Raw genomic sequence first — 6694 nt, 5'->3', positions numbered from 1 at the left:
TTTGTTTTATTATTTAAAACTTGTTATTGAAGATTTTCAATAATTATATGTAGCATTTGAAAGTGGACTTATGATTTTGTGTTGTGTATATCTCTTGGTATAGTAGGCAGACTGTTTTTTTTTTTTTTAGGATTTCTTCATTTATTTGGAAGGCAGAGTTATAGAGAAAAGGAGAGACACAGAGAGAGAAATCTTCCATCCACTAATTTACTCCCCAAATGCCCCAAATGGCTGCAACAACTAGGGCTGGGCCAGGCTGAAGCCAGGAGCCAGGAACTCCATCCAGATCTCCCATGTAGATAGATGCAGGGACCCAAGTACTTGGACCATCCTCTGCTGCTTTCCCAGGTACATTAGTGAGAGCAGGATTGGAACTGGAGCAGCTGGGACTCGAATCAGCACCCATATGGGTTGCTGGTTTTGCTGGCCATGGCTTAAGCTGGTGAGACACAGTACTGGCCTCTACACTTTTTTAAAACATCCCCAAATATGTCCTTCTCTAATCAATGACACTTATGAATATGGTGAGATATCATACCTATAATTAGGTGGTACTCTATGGCAGTTGACCTTAATGTACAGAGGTTAGCCAAGTGGACCTGCTCTAATTGCCAATTCCCTTAACCTCAGAATTTTCTCCAGTTAGTGGCTCTTGCAAAAAGTATGAGAAGGGCTTGATGAGCTATCAAGGTTTGAAGCTGGAGGTGGTCATGTGAGAAGACTTGCAGGGGGTACCTTATGGAGACGAAGGAGGCTCCTGATTGACAGCTAACAGGAAAACAGAGACCTCAGAATTGAATTCTCCCAACAACCACTGATCTAGCTCCCTATGAGAAATGAGGCCCCACCAATACTTTGATTTTATCCTGAGAATACAGTCGCACTGTCCCAGACATTCTAGCCCACAGAACTGTGTGCTGACCACCGGGTGGTATTTTGAGCTGTGCAGTGAGTGCTCATTTTGTTGATAGCATTACAAAGCAAATTGAGTGTGTCTTCTGTGAAAAGACTCGTTAATTAAAATATGTATCGCAGTATAGCTTAGTATTTTATAGGATCCGGAGAGGATCCCCTCATGTATTGATAACTAATTTTCTACTGTTAAGGTAGGACCAACGGTCAATGGCAGGGCATGAAACTTGTTAAAGAGAAATGGCTCTGCTGCCGCTGCCCTGTCTTCCCAGCCCATGGGAGATACTGACAGCCAGTCACACATGGAACATGGGGCTTATCTCATTCACTCTCTGTCACGTTGTCACCATTGGTCATGGTTGGTGTGTGAATTGAAAACCACGTATTGTACTTGTGGCAAAGATCATTTTTCCTTTTTAAAGATTTATTTATTTTATTTGAAAGGCAGAGTTACAGAGAGGCAGAAGGGGAGGGAGAGAGGTAGGTGTCTTCCATCCACTGGTTCATTCTCCTGATGGCTGCAATGGCTGGAGCTGGGCTGATCCAAAGTCAGGATCCACGTGCTTCGTCCAGGTCTCCCATGTGGGTGTAGGGGCCCAAGAACCTGGACCACCTTCCACTGCTTTCCTAGGCCATGGCAGAGAGCTGGATGGGGAGTGGAGCAGCCAGGGCTTGAAACAGTGTCCACATGGGATGCTGGTTCTGCAGGTGATGGCTTTACCCACTATGCGACAGCACCAGTCCCTTTTTTTCTTGTTTCTAAAACGAATTTGTTTGAAATGGAGAGAAAGAGAGCACTCACATCCACTTGTTTGCTTCCCAAATGCTGGCACCTGCTGAGCGCTGGCCAGACCCAAGCCAGGACCCCATAACTCAATCCAGGTCCCACAGTAGGTAGCAGGGCCCACCTACTGAGCCGTCACCTGCTGCCTTTCACAGAAGCTGGGCTTGTGATTGGAGCTGGGACTGAAACCCAGACACCCTGGTATGGCCATGGACATTCCATGAACATTTTAATTCCCACCCAAGGTTAATGGTTTTGACAGAATCATAAGAACTTTTTTTTTTTTAAAAGTGTATTTCCATGAACTTCTAATTTCTAAACCATCTTTTAAGCAGAGTAAGTACTTTAATTTTTTAATTTTAATTTTCAATTAGTTTTTAACAGATTCAACTTGATTTGTAGATATTCTAAGAACATAATGGTATTCCCTTTACGGCAATGTAAAGTCTAATGAGCAGTCTTGCAATCTGCTGTAGCAACCCTGCAGTCCTGAAAAGATCAGTCCTGTGGGTTGGTCCACATGGTTCAGGGAACTCACTGTGCCCTGGGCTTGTCAGGTAACTGTGTAAGTGTGCAGGTTAAAAGTGTGGGACTCAAGCCGGCATCTTCTCTCAATCATGTCCATACCCTAAGAGGTCACCGTGCTTTGAATTTGTCCTTCATAGTCTGTTCTCAATGTAGCAGCTAGAATGGCCACTTGGCTGGCGCCGCGGCTCACTAGGCTAATCCTCCGCCTTGTGGCGCCGGCACACCGGGTTCTAGTCCCGGTCGGGGCGCCAGATTCTGTCCCGGTTGCCCCTCTTCCAGGCTAGCTCTCTGCTGTGGCCCGGGAGTGCAGTGAAGAATGGCCCAAATGCTTGGGACCTGCACCCCCCAGGAGAAGTACCTGGCTCCTGCCATCGGATCAGTGTGGTGCGCCGGCCACAGCGCGCCAGCCACGGCGGCCATTGGAGGGTGAACCAATGGCAAAGGAAGACCTTTCTCTCTGTCTCTCTCTCTCACTGTCCACTCTGCCTGTCAATAAATAAATAAATAAATAAGAATGGCCACTTAATATGTCCTATGTAATGTCATGATTTTCTGCAAGATCTTCCAATAGCTTCCTCACATCAGAGAGAGAGAGAGAGAGAGAGGCCTAGAATGGTCTCAGGGTCTCTGGTCCTTCTGAGGTCCTGCTACATGGGGGAACCACTTCTAGCAGATGAGAAGGAAGTGAGCATTCAGAGAAAGGCAGAAAGCGTGCAATTAAGGGCATAGGAGGAGAGAGATGGATGAGGATGGCAAGATGGTGACTTGGCTGGACCAGGTGCCTTATGGTTGGCATGATTAACCACCTGCCGGTCAGCTCAGTGTCACCAGCTGTCCACTGCCTGCGTGTCTCCTACACAGTTGTGGAAGAACTGGAGATTGCTTGGTGGTGTCTCAGTGAACACAGGACTTTGAGCAGTTAGGAGCGCTTGTATTAGTGACATACATGGAAATCATGAGAATTCATACAGTGACTTTCTGTCTTTTGTGCTCACACAATTTTCAGTCTTTTATGTTTAGTTTTTGTGTTGAGCTTTCAGTACCCCACCCCACCACAAAGCAGAAAGGACTTATGATCAGTGTCATGCTCCAACTCTTACCCCTCTGACACATCCGGATGAACCGTGCCTGAAGTTTAGAATTTCATGAGTGCATGGCAACTTAGTGGGAATATGTTTTTAACAACTTAAATTTTATTATTATTATTTTTTACTTATTTGAGAGTGAGAGCAAGAGAGAGAGAGTTTCCATATGCTGGTTCACTCGCTAAATAGTCACAATGACTAGAGCTGGAGCCGGGAGCCAGGGTTACAATTCAGATTTCCTATGTGGGTGGAAGGAGTCCAACTACTGGAACCATCACTGTGCCTCCCTGCATTTGTGTTGGTGCCAGGCATTCTGGTGTGGTGTGGTAACTACTAACTAAATGCTGCTCTCCTTTGAAATTTTTTGGTTTATTGTGTGATAATTTTGATTCACTGAAGCACTCAGAACGTAGTACTGGGTCACCATTTGGCCAACCTCATTTTCCTCTATTGTTAACACAGAAACAGAGAGATCAGGACCTGGTTCACGTCCCAGATTCTGGGGAACTAACTGTGGGAGTAGGGAACTGTGTCCAGGTCTCCCACGTGGGTAGCAGGAACTCGATTCCATGAGCCGTCACTGTGCCTCCGCAGAGGTCTGCATCTGTGGGGAGCTGGAATGAGGAGCCTGGCCTGGGCGTCCAAGTCAGGAAGTCTGATGCCAGAGGCAGCCATCCTTACCGTGGATTAACTCCCAGCACAGTAAGGGAATCCGCCTCTCCTATGCTACTGACGGATTCTTTTACTACTCATGGCCACCACCAAGGGGGTGTTTAATTATTAATAAATAAATGGTCCTACCTGAGCCTCTGCTTAAAAGGTACATTGAGGCCACCCTTAGAGTCCCCTGAGTGGGCTGCTCTGGCTTTAAGACATTCTCCCTTTGTAAAGCAGATTGCAGACTCTGTAACTTAACTGTCCTAATTCTGAGCAAGACTAGCTTGGCTGACGTCCCATGTGGACTTTCAGTGACTTCTGCGTCGTGCTTCTTGATGGAACGCCTCCCTTTCCCCCAGCTGTTACCAATATGACCTGGTTTCTATTCTGGAGAGTCTCCTTTGGGCGACCTCTCTGTCTCCTCATTGTCCCACTTACAGCTTCACATCCAGATTGAATTGTGGGTCAGTCGTTCGTGGGGTTGTGACGCTGTGTTTCAGACACCTTATTTCTGCTACCTGTGACAGTGTGTCTTGTTTGATGGCGTTTTGAGGTTTAATTTCCATATGAAAAAATACCACGTCATCATCTTGCTGTGTAAATCAGCTTGCTTACTTTATTTCTTCGAATACTGTGTAACAATATAACAAATTTCCTGATTGCAGTCTTTCTTTTACTGATTTGCAAGAGGAGGGGCCAGAAATCCTCACGGTGAGATGACTGAGCCTGGAAAATCCTCTTTTGACTATTATTATTTTTGCTTTGCTGAGAGAAGAGTATTTGTTATTGTCTTTTTTCAAATTCAATTTCATAAGCCAATTCAATAAGCAGTTATTTTTCTAGGCCAGCGGGGCTAAAAATATTCCCCAGTCCACCGCCTCACAACATCTCTCTGATTTTAATGAACTCAGACAGAGAAAAAAATCAAGAAAACAAAAGCATTACGCATTTCATCAACTGAGTTTTGCACATAGTTACTAGCTATCCTCGGAGGATCTGCCACCTGCTGGTTCTTAGGAAAACCATTGGATATTACCAAGGTCCCTATAGGATTCCAATACACCCTACTCATCCATTCATTCCACCATTTCATCATATATATATATATATATATATATATATAATAGGTAACAATATATATAAAGTTCACACTCCAGTGGAATAGGCAGATACTTAAAGACTTCTGAGAACAAAGAGTTTCCATAATGCAGCAGGCTCCACAGTCAGTGAAGGCAATGTCATTTTGGCAAGAGATCCTTACATTAAATTTATGCCTCATAAAATGTCCCACCCTTTTAGAATTCTTTTACATCTCAGTATTTTGGTCATAAAATTCCGTTTGCCTGAATGGCTCTCTCTTACCTGTCACTCATAAATCTGCCTGACGACTTGACTCCTCTCCTGTTGATGGGACTTCAATTTCTCTCCTTTGGAAGTCGTTATGGGACTTTAGCCTTCCCACCTTTGTGCTTCCTTTGCACTACAGGATTTTTACCTCATAGCATTTATAATGTTGCATTGTAGTGATTTACGACATTGTCTTACTCTACTGGGCTGTAAGTTCCTTCCAGATAGTTCCATGTCATATAGCTTGCGGTAGAAACCCCAACTTACTGTGAGGTGAGTGGGATGCCCACCATAGTGCTCACTTTAATAACTAAGACCCAAGTATATAGATGAATATATAGAACTGTTTTTGCAAAACATACAGGATAAAGAATTTCCTACATAAAACAATTCAAGGGATCTGTGAATTTCTATAGAAAAACATACATATTTATTTTTACTAGATTCTAACTGAATTTGTCATTTCTTTCCATTATGAATTAAGTGACAAACCATTAGCAGTAGTATTAGCAGTAGTTGTAGCTTTGCACTGATAGAAATGACAGATAATTTCATATTTTATTGAAGGTGTCATTTTAAAATCTTGTTTATGCTTGATTCCATTTATAATTATTATTTACCCATTAATAGGTCTTGTTAATATTTTTTTTTAAAATGTAGATAGATGTAGAGACAGGCTTCAAGATGAACGGAAAACAACCCATCCGGATTTCCTTTGCTCACACTGTGGTACCATCCTTCCCCACACCAGCACAGAACATCAGGGAAAAGGTCTTATTATTTAATACATCAGTAAAAAGCAGCCATATTAGTGCTGATTGAATTTGTTTCTTTAGCATTTTTAAAATATTTTTCTTATTTATTTGAGAGGTAGAGTTATGGCAGAGAGAGAGACAGAGACAGAGATAAAGGTCTTTCATCCACTGGTTCATTCCCCAAATGGCTGCACCACAGGAGCTGAACCAATCAGAAGCCAGGATCCAGGAGCTTCTTCTGGGTCTCCCATGCGGATGCAGGGACCCAAGCACTTGCTCCAACTTCTACTGCTTTCCCAGGCCACTAGCAGGGAGCTGGATCGGAAGTGGAGCAGCCAGGACTTGAACTGGCGCCCATATGGGATGCTGGTGCCCATGGTGGAGGCTTTTACTATGTCACAGCACTGGCCCCTCTTTAGCATTTTGATAACTATATTTTAATGTAACCTTTTTTTGTAATCCTATGTGTTTTATTTTATATTTAACATTTTTATTGTGAGAAAGAGATCCATAGGCTTAAATAGGTTGAAGAATTTTTTTTATAGCGCATGGAATGATATGTGCATTTAGGAAACTATTTTGATAAAAATTCAATGAGGAAGGAAGGGCTGGCGCTGTGTCTCAGT

The 6694-nt window shown here is 43.5% G+C and overlaps 1 non-coding gene across 1 annotated transcript; it reads right to left on the bottom strand.

The window, feature by feature from the left end:
* Positions 1 to 5965: 5965 nt before the first annotated feature.
* LOC127483085 (small nucleolar RNA SNORA55) lies at positions 5966 to 6101 on the bottom strand. The gene has a single exon (XR_007909051.3). It is a non-coding gene; the product is annotated as a small nucleolar RNA SNORA55 (small nucleolar RNA).
* Between the last annotated feature and the right edge of the window lie 593 nt (positions 6102 to 6694).

Source organism: Oryctolagus cuniculus, chromosome 4, assembly GCF_051225735.1.
Source record: "Oryctolagus cuniculus isolate XC-2025 breed Fujian yellow rabbit chromosome 4, ASM5122573v1, whole genome shotgun sequence".
Taxonomy (NCBI): domain Eukaryota; kingdom Metazoa; phylum Chordata; class Mammalia; order Lagomorpha; family Leporidae; genus Oryctolagus; species Oryctolagus cuniculus.
The sequence above is the reverse complement of the archived record's forward strand: the minus strand, read 5'-3'. Positions and strand labels throughout refer to the sequence as shown.